Source organism: Pogona vitticeps, chromosome 2 (genome assembly GCF_051106095.1).
Source record: "Pogona vitticeps strain Pit_001003342236 chromosome 2, PviZW2.1, whole genome shotgun sequence".
Classification (NCBI taxonomy): Eukaryota; Metazoa; Chordata; class Lepidosauria; order Squamata; family Agamidae; genus Pogona; species Pogona vitticeps.
Genome location: NC_135784.1, coordinates 239,907,567 through 239,917,965, shown reverse-complemented (window position 1 = coordinate 239,917,965; position 10,399 = coordinate 239,907,567). Strand labels below are relative to the sequence as shown.

Below are 10,399 nucleotides of genomic sequence, written 5' to 3'. Positions count from 1 at the left end.
CAGGGCTGTATATATTTTTTTTTTGGGCCCAAGTGCCCTAATTGGGGGAGGAACACCCAACGGGTGGTGGGCCACAGTGGTGGCGTAACTGGAAGTGGCAGAACCGGAAATGGTGGTGGAAAGGGGAATCCCGGCCACAGCTCTAACACTGGCTGGCTCTTTCTCACATGAGCATACACTTGTATATAAAACAGAATCACACAGAGCAATCAGCTTGCACTTCTATCCATAAACATTCTTTTACTCTTCTCAACTGTCATTCCTGGCATACATTCCTCGTCCAGCTCTCAGTCAATACACACATAACTACATAATTGCATATAAAACACATAATGCAGCACAAAGTTGTGACACCCTCTGAATGAACTTGGGTTCTGGAGAAGTATTGTATTGTTCAGTATTCTTTTCCCAAAACCATTGCTCTTCCAACTCTCCTCCACTTGATCTGGTTGTCTTTCGGTCCTTTTAAGGAGAAATGTGGGATAAAAATATTTTAAATAAATAAAATAAATAATTGTTATGTTGTCATGTAAATTCACATTATTCCTTTAGGATTGGAAGAAACTAATTTCACAAATGCATGTAATTTAATAATAATAATAATAATAATTTGTTTAACACAATTTCTTCGGTATGTTCCATGTCTAAGAGGACTGGATAGCTAGCTTCAGGATAGTACTTTTCATTAACTGGGAATTCAGTACAGTTAGCAAGGAATTTTGCTAGTGACCACATTCTGTCACATTCCCAATCATGTTTGAATGACTACAGAGAAGTATGAAGAAAAAATGGCTGTGGATGTGTGTTTATAATGGAGTGTTTCTGAATCTCTTCTCATTCCTCTTCAGTAAATTTTGTTCTCTGGAAATGTCATATAGCTATTTAAACATGACTAAAGACGTATCATCATCAGTGACAAACTTCTCCCTGTCACAAAAAAAACCACCCTGATGCAGAACTCCCCCCTCCCCGCCGCCACTTTTGTCAATAGGTTGCTCACACTTCAGGTCACCTCAGTTCAAACCTGTGTGGTAGTGATTCATGATAGGACTTGAACAACCATTCAATGTCTCTCCACTGAATTAAACAAGAAATCTAGTCTTAGCAGAGAAGTAGGTAGTCACAAGTCTTCTTACACCACATTTGTGTACATGTTGCTTGTTTGCAGCACATTTTATAAATAATGTTCTTTAACCCAGTGGTTCTTAACCTGGACGATATTGCCCCCCAGGAGGCAATTTCATTTTTCAGGGGGGCGATGGAATGAAAAGGGGCGGTGCAGGAACGAAGGAACAGAAGAGGCAATATGGGGGCAATGGAGCGAGCCAAACCTGAGAAGGCAACTGCATCTGGCAGGTGGATCCATAGCAGCTGGTGCTAGCAGTGGACGCTTTGCCGCTGCCGCAATTATCTTGGGAGAGAGGGGCGATGGTAACTTCCTCAATGGCTCAAGGGGGCGATTCTTTCAAAAAGGTTAAGAACCACTGCTTTAACCTGTCAAAGAAATTCTGCCATGCTGAAGAAGTAGAGCATCGCCATCTTCAACTGTGGATTTGGACAACTCTACAAGGCAAACTAGCACCCACTCCTTTTGATCCCTCCTGGAAAAGAAGCAGCTTGTGAGTTCTGCAGTTACTGTATCTGTGCTGATGGTTCTCAATCTGCGGCTGTCCAAATGTTTTAGACTTTGGCTCCCAGAATTCCTGACCACTGGGGCTTCTTGGTGTTCATGTCCAAAATATCAGGATACTCTTCTAGGTCAAAGGGAAAAAAAGCAGAAAGAGAAATGGCAAGAAAAAGAATAGAGGAGAGCAGCTCACCCAACACAAGGTGATCTTAATCAATCAGACATGAGATTCTGGGGTCTAACCATTTTGTGGTATATACAGGCTATATACTAGATTTTGCTATATACAGGCTGTCATTTTCTATTTTACAGCCAGAAGTGATTTCTACCACATGTTCACCTGATATTACTTAATATATGAGCTGGTCAACTGCAAAATATGGGACAAGTTCCAATTACTAGGCCCAAATAAGAGTACATTGATTGAATCAATGAACTTTACATAAGGGCTGGGTTGCCGTTCAACAGCTGATTACTGTAGATGTTACTAGCAACTGAATTTAGTGTATGTTTAGCTTCCGTTTACTTTATTACACTAACTGCAGTATACGATCATGCTCCGCTTAACGATTACCCCGTATAATGATGAATCCGCTTCACTATGATGTTTTTGCGATCGCAAAACAATGTTTTAATGGGTTTTTTTTTTTTTGCTTTGAGACAATCAGTTTCCTCCTTCGGGAACCGATTCTTCGCATTACGACGATCAAAACACCTGATCATCAGGTTTTCAAAATGGCCACCGGCTGCTCAAAATGGGCCCCCGCTGTTTTCTAGGATGGATTCCTCGATTTACAGGCACCGAAAATGGCCACCATATGGAGGATCTTCGCTGGATGAGCAGGTATTCAGCCCACTAGAACACATTGAACGGTTTTCAATGCATTTCAATGGGATTTTTTATTTCGCTTGATGATGTTTTCGCTCTACAATGATTTCGCTGGAACGAATTAACATCGTCAAGCGAGGCACCGCTGTACATGCAAAGTGTTACTGTGTCTGTTTTTGACAACATATTTCACACATTACATCAGTCCAGGGAGGTATATCTCTATAAAAAGCTGGGACCACTTGTGCAAAAGATGTTGTTCAGATTCCATGTGTTAGTAGCCTAATTATCCTCTCTCTAAGAAAGTACAACCTGCTCTGTGGTTATGCAAGATTTGGTACTGCTTATTTACAGAAAACAGCAATGATTTGGGATGACAATTGATGAAGATTAAAGAAGAAAGGACAAAAGCAGGATTACAGTTGAACATTAAGAAAACAAAAACAATGACGAGAGAAGAAATATATAACTTCACTACTGGCAATAAAAGTGTTGAGGCTACGAATGAAAATCACTTTTGGAGATCATTAATTTGGGTCTCTGTCAATCCGTTGCTTGTCCCAGCTCCTGCTAGCCTAGCAGTTCGAAAGCATTCAAATGCGAGTAGATAAATAAGTACCACCATGGTGGGAAGGTCACAGCATTCTGTGTCTAGTTGCACTGGCCACGTGACCACGGAAGATTGTCTACGGACGAATGCTGGTTCTATGGCTTGGATGAGCACTGCCCCCTAGAGCTGGACAGAACTGGACATTTGTCAAGGGGAACCTTTACCTAAATCAGAAATGGTGTGGTGCCACACAAGAATAATAAATTTCAAGGTACAAAGATCCCCAAAGGAGAAAGCAAATGTCAACTCACTGTGCAGTGCCCTTGTTTTCCTTCACATTGAGCAATGGCAGCACTGGATATATGAATCTGTTTTAAACTGACGTGGTGGCGCTGCGGGTTAAACCGCAGAAGCCTCTGTGCTGCAAGGTCAGGAGACCTGCAGTCGTAAGATCGAATCCATGCGATGGAGTGAGCTCCTGTCGCTTTGTCCCAGCTCCCGCCAACCTAGCAATTCGAAAGCATGCAAAATGCAAAAAATGCGAGCAGATAAATAGGTACCACCACAGCGGGAAGGTAACGGTGTTCAGTGTCTAGTCGCACTGGCCATGTGACCACAGAAACGCTGCCTCTATCTATGGCTTGGAAACGGGGATGAGCACCGCGCTCTAGAGTTGGTCATGACTAGACAGATTGTCAAGGGGAACATTTACCTTTACATTTAAACTGAGGGCTCTTCCAGATGGGAAAACCTCCACTCCCTGCTCCCCTGTCTCGTTCCTGCTCTTCCCCAAGTTTAGCATCCGGATTGTTAGTGCCTCAGGAAAACAAAAAAAGAAAAACAAGGCAAAAAGAGGGGAAAAGGCAGACAGGTAGCAACAAAAAGAAGGAACTGTGCTGAAGACTTCTAGCTGGGTTTCCCCTCCCTATACCGGCACGCATACTTTCTCCATCAGCTAAGCAGCCAGAGAGAGGTGTGGGAAAATGGGGTGATTTAGTATCTTGGCCTTGAGTAATGGCTGGCAGCAAAGGGAAGAAAGGAAAGATTTTTGATTTAGCCTTAAAAACGGTCTCTTTTTAAAAAGCAGTGCCCCTGCCTTAAAGGTTGGGCATAGAATGCAGCCCCTTTTCTTTTCCTCCATGTCATGGCGCTGCCTCCCGGCAGAGCTGAAATAAATGCCAAAGAGAAGTTTTATTATTTCGCACGCGGCGTTCATGAGGAAGAATATGTTGGGATGAATTTTGTGAAGCTTTCAGTTGGGGGGGAGGGACAGAGGAGAAGACGCCTGATGGTGGGCTATTTTGGGGTGCCTTATTCAAAGAACTGAATTGTGAATTGATGCTTTTGAATTGTGGTGCTGGAGGAGGCTCTTGAGAGTCCCCTGGACTACAAGGAGAACAAACATATCCATTCTAAAGGAAATCAACCCTGAGTGCTCACTGGAAGGACAGATCGTGAAGCTGAGGCTCCAATACTTTGGCCATCTCATGAGAAGAGAAGACTCCTTGGAAAAGACCTTGATGTTAGGAAAGTGTGAAGGCAAGAGGAGAAGGGGACGACAGAGGACGAGATGGTTGGACAGTGTCATCAAAGCTACCAACATGAATTTGACCCAACTCCGGGAGGCAGTAGAAGACAGGACGGCCTGGCGTGCTCTGGTCCATGGGGTCACGAAGAGTCGGACACGACTTAAGGACTAAACAACAACAACAATTCAAAGCACACTCGACCAAGGCTTTACCACAGGGTCTCCCCCCTCCCCATACCCGCAACTACTCAGGCGCGCAGCTGGGGCTGAACGGGACGCACCCTCAGGCGCTCCCGGCGGCGCCTCTCCGCCCCTTCCCTGAGCTGACTCCACCCCGTCGGTTTCCATGAGGACGGTGTGATGATACGCATTCCCTGGGTCTGGAGCGGCAGGAGAAGAGCAAGCCTGGGCTGAGGCGAAGGCCGGAGGCACTTCTTCCCGCTGGACCGACGGGGACGCGCAGACCTGCTGTTGAACCTATCCCACAGGGAACGGACCTCTTCCTTTGCAAACGCGGGGAAGTCCTCCCCCGCCACCCCCAGGGAGCCAGCCAAGCGCCGCTGCTTCTGGGTGCCTGTCCGAGCTGGAGCTCCGGCCGGCGCGCAAGTACCCCTTAGTTCCGCCTAAGGCAAGGCCAGCGGGGTCGCCCGCCCGCCCGCCAATTCACCTTGGCTGCGCCCGGTGTCCTTGTGGCGGAAGCGCCGTCCCTTTGGGATTCGGATTCTCTCGGTCGATCAGGTGGGTTTCCAAGAGCCGCCTGTGACTGGGCGTTGGAGTGACGTCACGTTCCCTTGGGGTTGGCAGATCCCGAGCGGCTTGACAGATTACCAATCGGAGCAGAAAATCGCTGACCGTAGATTCTTTTCAGACAAACCCTATAAGACAAAAAGGATGCTTACCAGCGCATCTCCCACTATCTCTGCCTTCTGACTTCTCAACCCATTTTTCCTACAGCCATAGTGGAAAGTTCCATGCATCCACATGAACAGGGATGCTTCACTTCTCAAAAGGGAAGGACGCCAGAACCATTTTGCACAATTTACAGAAATGTCAAGTGACCTAGAGGCAAAATCCAGAGCTGGAGTCCCGAAGGCAGTTCCTGTCGTTCTGCCAACTCCTCCATTGGGCCATTTCAGCAACTGGAGAGGGGAGGGAATCTGCTGCTTGGGTAACAGCCTATCCTCCATATTACTTTACCAGGCTTCATGCTCTGGAGAGGACACTCCTCAATACAGAGCACGTTACCATGGTCTCTCGAGACTGAAGGATGCCTATGATGATGATAGTGGAAAGTTAAGGCTTCATCTTTGTTTTTTCACCCAGGAACAAATCAAGCAATACTAGGAAGGAGCCTGGAGATCCCTTTTGATCCCGAGCTCCCTCTGCTTTCTGCTCATAGATTTCGGAGGGGAAAGGTGCAGCTGCAAGATGTGTTTTCTTCATATGTTTTTAACAATCAACAGTATAATTACTTTCAGTTATTAATTAGTATGTATGAGTTTATTTATTCATATTTTTATCTCACCTAACTAGTGGCAGAGCAATTACTTTGGGTAGCAATCAAAGTGTAATAACACAATACAAACAACCCCAATAACACTCACACAATTGGTAAACATAATAACAAAAGATAAAATAATTAGTAAAAAAAGACTATAAAATATTAAATGCTATAATATTAGGTGGTTAAAACGGAGCAGGTTCATAAACAGAGGGGACAAAACCCCCATAAATTGGGTTAGATAAAATGGATTATCTAACCATTTTCAGAAAAGTCACTGGACCTTTTCTGGGCAATGAAAATTTTTTATTGTATTGTGTTATTTCTAACCTGTCTCTCCTAAGCCAAACTGTATTGCTTCTCTTTCTACACCTTAACGTTTCCCTTCTGGCCTTAGCATTTATTGCCCTGATGGGATGTCCTTCCCAAATCAGCAGTGTTGAAAGTGAATTGAATTAATAGCTTGTCTCTTGTATGCTATTAAATAGGACAACCATGTTAATCCTCTAGGTGGCAATTTGAGACTGTGATGATATTGAATATGTATTTTTGTTGCCATGTAATTATCTTCTTTGACCTAAGACTCTTGTGGTTCAGGGTTTTTCTTAAACCTGTTACCCTTACCCACTCTTACCCTTTCATACAGAAATGTAGATCAGCAGGAAGGTCAAGCTGAGAGAAAGTAGATTGAACAGAAGTGCCCTTGTGGCTTAATAGTTAAATAGAAAATCGAACTGTTCTTTCACTTTGCCAGCCACCTGGGGTCCCTCTGCTGGGAGAAATGTGAAATAAATAAATACATTTTCCCATAGCTAAGACTGCTACTTCATCACACTGTGGTCTGCCTTTTTTGTTTTTTTCCTAATGGTCAAAGTTGCTTCACTTAAACCCTTTCCCCCCTAAATCATAATCCCTATAAAGAGTGTCCACATGACAAATATTATTTAAAAAGACCACTTCCATTAGGGGAACATGGGAGGAACCTCCCTGAAGAATGTGGGAATTGTAAACACATTTGGGTATTCCCTGGGCAATGACAGCAACCCTGCTCGCTTATCTTATCCATTCTGGAAGCGTCATTGGGTTACTTCTGACACAATTGTAGAAGAAGTGCAGATGGGAGGGTTTTCGCCCTTAATGCCAATTGCCACATGGAGCAGGATGATCCAGGGAAGCTTAAACTTCTCCTTCCAATGCATTGTGGTGGCAATCATGACCTCCCCAGCATTTAGTTTTAAAGGATTTAATTAAAAGCACACTATACGTGTTAATCAAATTAACATAATGCATGTCTAAGCTTGAAGTACTATATATCACATCCATTCGTAACCAACTCAGATTTGCATCAAGATAATGCTAGTATAGGTATATATAGTATCAGTATATATAGACAGCATACTCCTTTGGACTAATTTAAAGCAGGTCATGTTGCAAGTTTCCCTCCTTTGTGGGGAGGCCTCAGACTGGATGCAGCCTTCTATATTTAATCACAGTCTTTCTCTTTTGCAGGAAAATATAGAGGTGGTTTCTCTGAAGACTATGGTCAGAATCTTACTGGTATTCATAGAAGGCTTGCCATGGCTGATGACAAAGTGCTGGGTTGCGTCTTGGCCATGTGCCTGAATGCACAACCAAGCTGCATCTTGGCACCTTGTTAGTTAGATACAGCAAATTATGCAGTTCTTACACAAACACTAGTAGGATTTCAGTCAATTTTTGTTGAGGCTAAGATGGGAACGTTGGTTTTGAAATATAGGGCAGAATATTTTTTCCATAGTATTCATTAGTTACTTTTCTGTCTATTGGGATTCTCAATACAATGTGCAATAATATAGATGAAACATTATTTAAAAACAGATTGAAAACAATTTTTAAAGCCATTTTTAAAAATCAAAATTTGTACAAATATATATTTGGCTGCTTCACAGAAGCTCAGTACAAGTGGAGCTAGCCTAACTTCTCACTGCAGTGAAGATGCTGCTACAGAGAAAGCCTTTCTTACGTACTAGTCCACCTAGATCCTCAGGATCATGGGCAGAGGTGGGATTGACCCGGTTCGCACCGGTTCCATAGAGGTGGTTGTTATTTTTTATTTTAGTTCGGAGATCCGGTTACTGGCCTGAGATGAATGAAGCCGGAGGAGCCAGGTGACCAGCAACGAGCGGGGGAGGGAGGGGGGCTATGTGTTTTTTTTCAAGTTAAAGACAACTAAGGCTGTTGCTCTGACAATTTGAGGAGACAAATGGCAGGCTTACTCAAAAACAGGAAGACAGCTATCAGTTTTTTAACACTGGTAAGATTTACCATCAGGCTAGGGTTGAAGAAAGCAGATCAACATATCAAAGGGGAATCCAGACATTCAGGCTGGGGGCTGGAGGGACTGCGAGGAGGAGGAGGAGGAGGAGGAGGAGGAGGAGGAGGAGGAGGAGGAGGAGGGACTAAAGCATACTAATCAAGGATTTGTGACCAGCATCTTCAAGAGGACTGTGTTGAGATAGGTTTAAGTTTCAAGCTTTCATTTTTGAGATTATTCAAGTAAGTAAGTATAATACATAAAAGGCAAACTATGTTTGAGCATAAAGCTGGCTTTTTATTAAATATTTCCCTGCCTTAGCTGTTTGCCATGCAGTCTTGACTCTGGCAGGCAAAGACTTTTGTGGTAGGCTTTTTTAACATGTAAACTGCTGTGGAGAAATGGAGGGAGGGAAATGAAATGGGATTGCTTTTAAAAATTTTTATCATGTAAAATATATTTTCAAAATTATTTCAACAGGATTCCCTTTAGAACCTTTTAGCATTTATGTATTATTGCATCTTTATGCTGCCTTATAGTGGGATGTAAAAAAAAAATATTTATCATTGTGTCAGGGTTTGTGAACCACTGGAGACACTCTGCAGGGAGAAAGATGGGTTAAAAATAAAAACAAACAAACAAACAACCCAAGGCTCCAGGGTTTTAAAAAAACTGATACTTCTATTTTTTGAAAGAAATAAATACCTGAACTTTGGAGAAAAAAGGTCAGAAGCCTGTTGGTGATTAATTAGTTATTTAGATTTTCAGGGAGGGAACATGCCACTTTTTCCATTGGTATGCGGAAATCTAGTATTTAGGATCTATGGAAAAACTAATGGGGAACCAGGCTCTATCAGGTATTATATTTTATTATGATTGTAAAAAATTTAAAAGTGGCTAAGGGCATCTATTTGCAAAGGCTTTCACGGCTGGGATCTGATGGTTGTTGTGGGTTTTTCAGGAAGAACAATTTTCAGAACACGGCCAAAGAGCCCGAAAAAAACCCACAACAATTAAGGGAATAACCTTTCAACTTTCTGGAACTGGCAGTTAGATGCATAAAAAGCCTGTTGTTGCTGTTATTGTTATGTGTCGTCAAATTCCCCCCTACTTAGGGTGCCCCTAGGAATGAGCAATCTCCAACATGGCTTGGCCTCAACAGCCCTGCCCATCTATTGCAAACTCAAGCTTGTGGTTTCATTAGGAAGTAGGTCCATCTTGCATTTAGCCTTCCTCTTTTCCTGCTGCCTTCCACATTACCAAGTATTATGGTCTTTTTCAATCTATGTCTGCCTTCTCATGATGTGCCCAAAGTAGTACAGCCTCAGGTTTTTTTTTTTTTTTTGCCTCTGGAGATAATTTAGGCTTAATTGGATCTAGAACCCAATTACTCATATTTTTTGGCAGTCCAGGGTATCTGCTATACGATCCGATCAGGCCAAGGGTGTCTGCAAAGATGATTGAATTTTTGTTAATTGGGACAGTCCTCTTTGAAGAGCCACATGTCAGCATGCTGTTTTAAGCTTCTGTTTTTGCAACGTTGCCCCTTTGTGCTGTCCTCAACAGCCCTGCACAGCTGGTGCAAACTCAACCTTGTGGGTTCTTTGATGGTGTCAATCCATCTCACATTTGGTTTTCCTCTTTTCCTGTTGCCTCCAACTTTTCTACAGAACCTGGAATGGGGAGGGATTAAATGTTGGTGAATTGGGGAGTGGGCGGGAGATGCTTGCGTGGCAGCCTAGTATTGAGTCAACATGTTTTTACAATTATTTTGTAAGAAAAAGTGACTCATTTGAAAACAAGACGAAAAGAGCAGAACCCACAAGCTGCAAAAAAAGCATACATTTCATAAATAAATAACTGGCCGATGGGTTTCTCTGGCCACTGTTTTGAGGGAGATCGTAACCCTGTCTTTGTGGTTGGTGCAGGATTCTGGGAGTTGTAGTCCCCCCATTAAGGGCATTTATTTGCAAAGCTTTCACGGCTGGGGTCTGATGGTTGTTGTGGGTTTTTTGGGCTCGTTGGCCGTGTTCTGAAGGTTGTTCTTCCTAACGTCTCACCACAGAGACTG

At 43.3% G+C, this 10,399-nt stretch overlaps 1 long non-coding RNA gene across 1 annotated transcript; it reads right to left on the bottom strand.

The window, feature by feature from the left end:
• Positions 1–214: 214 nt before the first annotated feature.
• LOC144586950 (uncharacterized) lies at positions 215–5,295 on the bottom strand. Its single transcript, XR_013542049.1, has 4 exons — positions 5,202–5,295; positions 3,318–3,512; positions 1,332–1,754; positions 215–462 (listed from the first exon to the last, which is right to left on the bottom strand). It is a non-coding gene; the product is annotated as an uncharacterized LOC144586950 (long non-coding RNA).
• Between the last annotated feature and the right edge of the window lie 5,104 nt (positions 5,296–10,399).